The sequence below is a fragment of the Propithecus coquereli genome, unplaced genomic scaffold, assembly GCF_000956105.1.
Source record: "Propithecus coquereli isolate 6110/MARCELLA unplaced genomic scaffold, Pcoq_1.0 Scaffold219, whole genome shotgun sequence".
Classification (NCBI taxonomy): domain Eukaryota; kingdom Metazoa; phylum Chordata; class Mammalia; order Primates; family Indriidae; genus Propithecus; species Propithecus coquereli.
In genome coordinates this window covers 130,933-141,968 of record NW_012147078.1, presented here as the reverse complement: position 1 = coordinate 141,968, position 11,036 = coordinate 130,933, and the positions used below count along the sequence as shown (strand labels likewise).

General features: G+C 35.5%; 1 pseudogene; it reads right to left on the bottom strand.

Moving 5' to 3' along the window:
* Positions 1-8,391: 8,391 nt before the first annotated feature.
* LOC105810710 overlaps positions 8,392-11,036 on the bottom strand; it is a 46,623-nt pseudogene continuing 43,978 nt past the window's right edge.

Below are 11,036 nucleotides of genomic sequence, written 5' to 3'. Positions count from 1 at the left end.
TAACTTTGTGAAGTAGGTAGCTTATTGTGCCAATTTGTTTTTTTTCCTGCCCATTCTCCCTTCCTGCCTCCTTACCTATGTCCTTCTTTCGTCCTTGCTTTTATTTCTTTCTATCAGCATGTAAAGGGCAAGACACTATGCTAAGACCTAGGCCTATGAAAATGCATACAACATAAAAGCTGACTTAGAAGGCATAAAAATGTAGGAGGAAAGAAAGACACAATAGACCATATAGTGGCCTATTGCTTCATTTAAGGGCATATGGCTAGTAAGTGAGAAAGGAGGCCCAAGTGCCCAAGAATTATAATTTTCAGCAAGATTTAGGTCCTGTAAACCTCAAATATAGCTAAGCCAGGCTTTTTTCTTTGTTCGTTTGCTTATTTTGTTTTGTTCTTGCTCCCTACCCCACTCTACTGCCAAGGAATTGGGATACTTATATTACATATTTAAGCAATAGCTGGTAAAGGGGTCATATTATATTAAAATACTTTTTAATTCTTAACATATTTGAGGCGTATTACTTTTCAGTAGATTGAAATTAGAATGCTATACTGTCCTCCAGAGTTTGTAGTGAAGTGTGAGTTGAATTTCATTTGCTTAAAGAGATAACTTATTCTGCTTTTTAAGATTCATCTTTCTGAACATCTTTTATTCAGTTCAACTGAAGGACAGAATGGAATGAAACGAATAATGAGCTAGTAGCGCATAAGACTAACCCTCTTGAATAATAAAAAATAAGTACATTTTCTCCCTTAGGTTATGTTTCAACAGAAAAGACATGTATTCATGTAGTCAAAAAGGGATGTTAAGGGGTCTCTAAACAGCAAAATGAAAGATTTAGAGTGTATTATTTTTATAGGGGAAAAGAAATATCTGGTTCCTGTGTCCGTAGAAGAGAAGTGTATAACTAGAACTAAGCGGAAAACTGAGTACTACAGTGGTATTGATGAATTTAGGAATTATCATAAAAAATGCAAAAATGAATTGGTGAGATATCTGAGAACTCTTAACAGTAGATCCTAATTCCTAATATCAAATAGAGACTGATCATGTCATTGAGATGGCAAAGAGCAGCAATTGGGTCATAGACAAAAGTAGTGAATTCCTTATACAACACCACCCCCAACAGGGATATATTTAAACTTCAATTATATTTATATATTCTTAGTTCAGTAGGTTAGCACGAAACATTTAGGACAAAATCTACAATTACCTGTATGAGATATATTTAATCAGGAAGTCAGAAATATATTTTAAAAATGAGAATCCATTTTCCTAGAATTGTCACCTCTACAAATTTTCATGATATAGGTCATTAAGTTGAATTAACAAGACCTTCTATAAAGGTACTTCAGACAGTAATCCTCGAACTTTTAGATATCTCTAATAAATTGGATTATTCCTAACATAGTAAGTCCCAATATTATTAACAGTCTTAGTGATTAATTGTGTCAAACCAAAAAAATAACAAAAAGGGTGACAAAAATCTCTCTCTTTAAAGTGCTCAGTGGCGTTTAATTATTAATTCTCATGAAATGATTCTATGCATCATTTTCTTGAAGGTCAAATGATCACTAAAAACATTAAAGGACAGGTCTGGGCTCCCAGTTGTCACTTTGCCGCCTCTTGATAACACTCGTTCTGTTCATGTTTCTTTTAGTGACTATGAATGTGAATAATTTATAAATTCATAACTAGGGAGAATATTCACAAAGAACAATAGTGTCTCCTGAACTTGTTAGAAAATAGCTGAGTTGATTGTGTAACTCTCCTGAAACAATTAACGTGGTGTTCTATAAAACCGCTTTTCATTTGAGAATGTCTAGAATGGAAAGAAAATTGAAACAGATATGAAATCTTAAGTAACTCAATTTTATGTAAATTTATGTATGAAACAAAAAGCAGAATGGCAATGAAATCTTCTGGGCTTTAATTTGATTCGAGGTCTGATACATATTTTGACCATCTTTCCTTCATGCAAAAAGGAAAATACTCTAGATAGAACAAGTCATTGACTGCCTAATGTACATCAATCAAATTGCTAACTTACGATGTTTCTCAAGGGTATTGGCTCTTTGGTAGTCGTCAGAAATATAAATGGACAGTGCGGTGTGGGTGTGCTGTGCAATGGAGCAGAGAGGCATGATATTTGATGTGCCATATCCCTTCACTGCAAACGACTAATTAATGGGCTGCTATATATCCTGTTTCTGCGGGGTCAGATGTATTGTTAAGAACCCTCAATGTTGCCTGTTTAAATTAAAAGAGATGACAGACAGATTCATCTAGGGCATTAAGCATAAAGGGAGAATAAAGTCCTTGTTTTTCTAGAAAGCTCAAGCCCATGAATGTGAGAATCTGAACCCAACAGACTTAGTTCCGTTCAGTAAATTTTATTTGTTAAACTTTAACCCCTTAAAGAAGAAAAATTAAAGATAACTGACCTTAAGAAAATAATTAATTTGATACATTTTGTCTGGGAAGCCATTTCCCTGAATTAATTTCTTGATTAAATCATTTGTAGTTTAATCAACAGAATATTTTTTAAAAATCACATTTCTGAGGAGAACGGTGTCACCAATTTGACTTCTCTTCTCTTTTTTGCAAATCAAAATACATTATTACAGTGAAAATTTGAGTGTTTGCTAAAATAAAGAGTTTAGGTTATAAATATATTTAGGTTATAAGAAAAGAAAATCAATAAGCTTAGGTCAGATAGCTTGCATTAAATAGGACTAAATTTAAACAGAACTCAAATTTTATTAGATGGAATTATAGTCTTAATATTTACATTGAAAGCAATTTTTTTTTTAAATTTCAGAATACCATAGGGGTATAAATGCTTTGGTTACATAAATTGCCTTTGCACCACCCTACAGAAAGCAAATTTTGATTGAGCATATTTTAATCATTTAGTATTTTTCCTAGACTAAACATTATTAAAAATTGGGATTCATTCTTTTATTTTTTCCTCTTGTATACTCAGGGTCATTCAACGATAAGCTATATAGTGGAAAACAAAGGGTGAATGGCATTCAACCACGACATTAATGTTACAAATGTCTCTCTTCTATATTGGACATTCTTCTAAATTCTGGAGTTAATAAGACATTCCATAATGAAGCTTATATTTTTCTATGAATGACATGTAATAAACACCAATATAAGTAAAAATCGAGGTAATTACAGGTGGTAAGAATTGATGTAACTGAAAAAAGTTTAAATAAGGTTTTAAAGAAGCCTCTTTAGGGATAATGGTGAACCAGCTGTACTAAGAATCACTGGAGAAACATTACAGAGTGGACATGTTCAGAGGCCCAGTGGAAAGAATGAGTTAGGCATGTCTGGAAAACAGAAATGAGATGATAGCAGCTGGAAAACAAGGAGAAAGGGGAAAAACAGTGAAAAGAAAAAAAAAGTTGTATCTTTGAGGTAATTGTAGGCCATGAAGGACATTTTTTTCTTTCTCTCTTTTTTTCATCCCAGAACAGAATGGTAGCCATTAGACTATGTGAGAAGTGATGTGGGCATCCCTGATTTCATTTTTAAAAGTGCACTTTGGTTACTCTGTGAAAAACTACATTGTGGTGTTTTTCAGTGTAAGGTGGGGAAGGGAATGTAGGAGCAAATAGCAAGAATAAAAACAGGAAGATGTGTGAGGTTTTTGCATTATTTGTAAACATACAATATCATGTCTTTGATAATTTGTGTTGAAACTGTCATTCCAATCTCATTATTATTTGACATTTCAAATCAATTTATCTACTGTGAATTCTTTTCAAATGCTTTGAATTTTTATTTCTGTGCTAAAGTAGGCTCCACATTTGTTTACCTACTCTATTTGGTGGTTTAGTTGTATTTCTTTGGTTCTACTAAATGTTACATTCTGAACAGGTATGTTTGTGTATATTTTTTCATTTAATTTCCACAATAACCCAGCAAAGTATGACTGATCACCATCTCAAGAGAAGATTCAGAAAGTTTGAATTACTGTGTCTAGACTACTGTATAGAGTTGTAAATGTAAAGATGAATGGAAAAGATACCCAATTCACATTTGCAAACTGTTTTCTCTGTTCTTCACTATTTAAGGTATTACATAAGCATGTAAAGAACAAGAGAAGGTGGATTTGGCTTATAATTGTATTTTCACTTTATATACTCACAACCCTGATTGTTAATGTTTGCACTCAGATGGAAGAAATCATAAAAGTATAGAATATCATCCTATTTGTTCTGTAGGAAATCTCACTCTGTTTTCCTTCCTTCGTCTCTCTCTTCCTCTCTCCCTTCTCTCTTTTTTTACCGTCCTTTCTTCCCCCATCACCTCCCTCTTTCTTTCTCTAACAGACTAAATGACATATTATATTTAGAAAAATGTTAATAAGCAAAAGGATATTCCTTAAATGAGACTCAAGACTTTTTATTCATATGGAGAATAAAATCTAGAAGTCTCCTTTATTTTTTTGTTACTTTTACAATTATTACTTGGTATTTTAATATTTATTTTAAAATTAATTTCCAGTGGAATTGACGTTTTTGTATATAGTTCCATGAATTTCAGCACAGGTAGAGATTCATGTAGCCACTAGCATAGTCATGATACAAGTATATCATTCCATCTCCCCTCTTTGCTCTCCCTTTTTAGTGACACCTTCCACACACTCCTAATTCCTAATAATCTTTTCTCCATCACCATAGATTTCCCTTCTCAGATATATCATAGAAATGGAATCATATAGTATGTGACTTCTTGAGATTGGCTTCTTTCACTCAGTATAATGACTTTAAGATCCACCCAAGTTGTATGAAGTTTTATTCCCTTTTATTATTATATTCTATTGTATGAATGTATCAAAGTTTGTATCTCCTCTCACCCACTGACAGGCATTTCAGTAATTTCTAGTTGGAAAATATGAAAGGAACTATTATTAGCATTTGTGTACTGTTTTTTTATGTGAACATAAGTTTTCGTATTGCTTGAGTGAATACCAAGTAATGAAGTCATGGTTAAGTGTGTGTCTAACTTTATAAAATACTGCAAACAATTTTTCCAGAGTGACTGAACCAGTCTATATCCCACTAGGTTCGCATGAAAGATTCTGTTGCTCTGTAGCTTTATCAACACCTGGTATTTTAAGTATTTTTCTCTTTAAACATTCTAGCAGATGTATAGTAATAGCTTATTATAGTTTTAATTTTTATTTTTGTATTGCCTAATTATGTATTAATTTGTATTTTCTATTGACTTTATTCCCTTACTGTCTTTTTTCAGAACAATTATTTTTAATTTTATAAAGTCCAATTTATTATTTATTTTTATGAGTTATACTTTTCTTCTCATGTCTAAACCCTACCTGCCTAACCCCAGCTAGCACATATATCTTCATGTCTTTTCTTCTAAATATTTTATAGTTTGGGGTTTTACATTAAGTTCTATGATTCATTCTGAGTTTATTTTATATAAAGTATGAATTTTCCACAGAAATTCATTTTTACATAAATGTCCAATTGCTCCAACACCATTTGTTGAAATTGTCTTTGGTCTTTGCACTTTTATCAAAAATCAATTGGCCACATTTGTGTGGGTCAACATTTGGGTTCTCTGTACTTGCACCGAGGTATGATGTGTTTTTCCTTTGCCAATACCACACTGTCCTGATTTATAGTAAGTCTTAAAATCGAGTAGTGTGATTCCCCCAATTTCATTATTTTACCTCAATATTCCTTTACTGTTTTAGTTTCTTTGAATTTCCACATGCATTTAAGAATTAGCTTGTGTAAATCTACAAAACAATACAGTGGGAATTTTTATTAAAGTTAAGTTAAATCTATAGATCAACTTGGGAAAAATTCACATCTTAACAAACTTGTATCATAAAATCCAGGAACTCAGTTTGCCCCTTCATTTATGTATGTCTTCCTTGATCTCTTTCATCAACGTTTTATAGTTTTCATCACACAGATCTTATACAGATTTTTTAAGACTTACCTAATTATTTCATTTTTGGAACTGTCATAAATGTTATTTTTAAAAATGTTGGTATTCAATTATTTGTTGCTAATTTATGCAAACATAATTTCTTTTTTGTCTATAGATCTACATCTTGAAACTTTTCTAACCTCACATATATTATAGTGAGTTTTTATAAATTCTTTGGAGTTTTTTATGTAGATGTAATAATAACATTACCTGCAAATAGAGACAACTTCTATTTTTTTTTTATTTTTAGTTTTTCTCTATATTGTACAGTCTGGGACTTCCAGTATAATGCAGAATAGGAATACTAAGAATGGATATGCATGCCTTGTTCCTAATCATGGGGAAGGGGAAGAGTTGCATTGTCTTTCACTATTCGGTATAATGTTAGCTGTAATTGTTTCTATTGCTATGTTTTGTTTTGTTTTGTCAATATCTTTTTTCAGGTAGAACATGTCTTTTCTAACTGTGTGGAGAATTTTTGTCATTGAGGTATTGTGAATTTTATTATTTTTTTCTGCATCAATTGATACGGGGATTTTTCTTCTGTAGACTGTTAAAATAGTATATTGCTATGAAACCGACCTTGTCTTACTAGTATAAAGCCCACTTCACCACCATCTATTTTACATATACATATGTATTATATGTATTTTACATGTAATATATATATATATTTCCATATCTGTGCTGATTTAGCTATAGTCAATAAAATTTTATATGTTGTATTTGCAGTTCATGAGATCAAAACATGTATTAATATACATTAAAAATTCTTTATTAACCCATGGATTATTTAAGAATGTTGATTAATTTCTGGTTATATGAAGCTGTTCCTATTATCATTCTGGTATTGACTTCCAGTTAAATTTCATTAAGTCCAGAGAACATTCTTTGTATGATTTCAATTATTTTCAGTTTATAATAGGTTTTTCTATAACACAGAATATTGTCTATCTATGAGAATGTTATGCATGCATTTGAAAAGAATTTGTATTTTACTCTTGTTGATTAGAGTGTTTCATAAATGTAAATCAGTCCAAGTGGCTGATATTTTCATCAGTTCTTCTCTATTCTTGTTGATTTTCTGTCCACTAGTTCTATCGCTTAAAAGAGGAGTGTCGAAGGCTCCAAATATTAATATACTGTGGATTTATTTATTTCTTCTTTCAAGGTTTTTTATTGTTGTTGTTGTTGGTAAAGGGTGATTTATTGGAGAACTTATAGATGGAAGCATGGTCTTGGGCAGCTGCAAGACAGGTAGATATCGATCCTGTTACCCCCAGACCCAGGGCTTATATACTGTAGAGAAAGGGGATACATGCTCTACAGAGGCAATTAAGGGCCACCCTCCAGAACAAGTGAGAAGGCTATGTGCATCATAGCCTATAATTTGTGCAATAACATCAAGGTTGACATGTTCTTACACTGAGGAAAGTAAATAATAAAGCAGGAATCACGAGGCATTCCTAGGACTGGGGTTAATCAGAAATCAACATAGCAGATTAGCATCCAAGATGGAGTCACCTTTTTTTCCACAGAGGGCAGTAGCCCTTTGTAGCCACCTCAAATTTCAAGCTTCGATGACATTTCAGAAATCCTAGGAAGTATTTAAATGTAAATGTGAAGAAAAATAGGTTTTGGCATTCTTAAGTGTATAGCAGGTCTTTCTGGATTCTAATAGAAATCTTAATTTCAGGGCTGGGCGCGGTGGCACATGCCTTTAATCCCAGCACTTTGGGAGGCCGAGGTGGGAGGATTGCTTGAGGCCAGAAGTTCCAGACCAACCTAAGCAAGAGCAAGACCCTATCTCTATGAAAAACTAGAAAAATTTGCCAGGCATGGTGGTATGTGCCTATAATCCTAGATACTCAGGAGGTTGAGGCAGGAGGATTGCTTGAGCCCAAGAGTTTGAGGTTGTGGTGAGCTGTAATGACAGCACTGCACTCTAGCCTGGGTGACAGAGTGAGAGCCTGTCTCAACAACAACAACAACAACAAAATATATATATATATATATATACATATATATATATATATACATATAAAAATCTTGATTTAAATTTTGAACATTTCACTTTTGTTCAAAGACGATGCTACAGATATTTCCACCAGCCATGAGTATGAATGAGTAAGGTTTGATGGATAACAAGCAATCTCCAATAACCTGCACAGGTGGAAATGGACCTGAAGATCATTCATCCATTCTCCGAATATTTGTAGATTGACAATTGTGTTGTGTTAAACTAAATGCCAGCATAACAAAGTCCTGGCTGTTAAGGAGCTATAGTAACCAAAACTATAAAACGTTTTTTGTTTTTTTTTTTTTAAATAACAAGGGCAATTTACTAGCAGAGGGCGAGGGGGAGTGAACAGTCATGTACCAGGGACAGCAGGGAGGGCATGCCTGTGCTCAGGCCTTCCCAATGGCCTCCAGGTGCTTCCGCCGCGGGTGTTTGTCCAGGGTGGCACGAAGGCCGGAGGGCACGCAGCAGTGGGGGCCTCGAAGCTGGTGCTGCCAGGCCCCAGGCCATGCATGCGGGGTGGCGGTTGAGCTTGCTACTCTAGGCGCAGGTGTAGGAGCAGAGCTTGCAGGTGTAGGGCGGTTCTCCGGTGCGCGACCGGTGCACTGTCGGGTTACTGCTGTTGGTGAAACGCTTCCCTCAGAACTCGCAGCTTCCTCCGGCCCCACGGCTCTTACCCACCGACTTGGGCATCTTCTTGGGTGATGTCTTCTGACTGTTTGCAGGGTCGATTCTCTGTTCCTCCTTGAGACAGCTCTCCAATCATCCCCACCAGGGCCTGCTTGAGCCCGCTGCCGGGAGCCCCAGGTTCCTGGACACCTGCTGTGGCAGCGGCTCCAGCCCTGCATGGGAGGGTGCTGGCTGGGGCAGCAGCATAGGCAGCTGGCTCTGGAGGGGCTGCGGAGACCTGCTTCTGGCTGGTGTCAGCCATGCAGGGGCTTTGGGGCAGCAGCTGCCTGTGGATCTTCTTGTGGCGGTTGAGTTTGCTGCTTTGGGCGCAGGCATAGGGACGCCGGTCGCAGGCACAGGGCCGCTAGCCGGTGTGCGACCGCATGTGCACTTGAGGTTGCTGAAGGAGCTGAGGGTCTTCTTGCATACAAAGGAGTTGGGGCCCCCCCCGTTGAGGCTGTTCACCTGGGGGCTCTTGACCTCGGCTGCTGGCCCCACCACTGCCAACACAGCTGTGGCCACTTGGGCCAGGCCCAGCTGGTATTTGCATAGTACTTGAACAAGAACCGAGATATAGACCTTTGGAATAGGACAGAGATCCTAGTTATAAAACCATCCTCATATTGTCATGTAATCTTCGACAAAGCAAACGAAAATATACACTGGAGAAAAGAATCTCTATTCGATAAGTGGTGCTCGAAAACTGGATATTCACATGCCTAAGATTGAAACTAGTTCCCCACCTCTCACCGCTCACAAAAATCAACTCACGATGGATAACAGACTTAAACCTAAGGCATGAAACCTTAAGAATTATGGAAGAAAATGTTGGGAAGACTCTTTCAGACGTTGGCCTGGGAAAAGAATTTATGACGAAGACCCCCAAAGCAATCACAGCAACAACAAAAAATAAACAAATGGGACCTGATCAAATTAAAACGCTTCTGCCCAGCCAAAGAAACTATCATTAGGGCAAATAGACAACCTACAGAATGGGACAACATACTTGCTTTCTATACATCTGATATAGAGCTGACAACAAGAATCTATACAGAACTTAAGAAAATCAACAAGAAAAAATCAAACAACCCCATCAATAAATGGGCAAAGGACATGAACAGAAACTTTGCAAAAGAAGACAGACTAATGCCCAGCAAACATAAAAAAGTGCTCAACATCTCTAATCGTTAGAGAAATGCAAATCAAAACTACAATGAGATATCATCTAACTCCAGTGAGAATGGCCCTTATCAAAAAGTCCCCAAACAACAAATACTGTTGTGGATGTGGAGAGATTGGAACACCTTTACACTGCTAGTGGGACTGCAAATGAGTACAATCCTTGTGGAAAGTAATTTGGAGATAACTCAAAGAGCAAAAAATAAAAATACCATTTGATCCAGCAATCCCACTACTAGGCATCTATCCAAAGGGAAAAAAAAAAAAGACATTCTACAATAAAGATATCTGCACTTGAATGTTTATGGCAGCATAATTCACAATTGCAAGGATGTACAAACAACCCAAGTGCCCATCAATACGTGAGTGGATTAATAAAATGTGGTATATGATACTCAACTACAAAAAACAACGGTGATCTAGCACCTCTTGTATTATCCTGGATAGAGATTGAGCCCATCTTTCAAAGTCAATTATCACAATGAGGGAAAAACATGCACCACATATACTCACTATCAAATTGGTACTAACTGACCAACACTAAGGTGTTCTTTCAAGTTTTGCTTTCTGTATTTTATAAATTTTTGTACTGTGTGCACTTAGAATTAGTGTGTCATCTTGGAAAATTGACTCTTATTATTATTCATTTTTGTTTTTATAATTTACTTTCAGCAATTCATTTAAAACAGGTCTGCTGGTATGAAATTCTCACACTTTTAAAAATGTTATTCTTTCATTAAAATTAATTCCTGAAGGGTGTTTTTACTAAATATAGCGTTCTGGTTTACACATTCTTTTCATCCTGATCTGTTAAAATGTTGCTTGACACTCTTCTGGTCTTCATGAGTTCTGATGAAAAATGCACAATCATTTTAATAATCATTTTTCCTTAAGTAGTATATTGGGGTGTTGCAGCTGCTTTCAGAAATTTTCCTTGGTCTTTAATTTTCAGTTGTTTAAAGATGATGATGTTTTGGGGTGTGTTTTCTTCAGGATATTCTGTTAGGGTTTTCTGAGCTTCTTGCAACTGTGGATTTATATGTTTTTTTTTTTAATTTATTTGACAAATTTGAGAAGTTTTTAGCACGTGTGTGTGTGTGTGTGTGTATCTCCTAATGCTTATACTTACACACACACACATATACTCAAGTCATGTGACTGAAAGTTGGCAAAATAACAGAGGCAA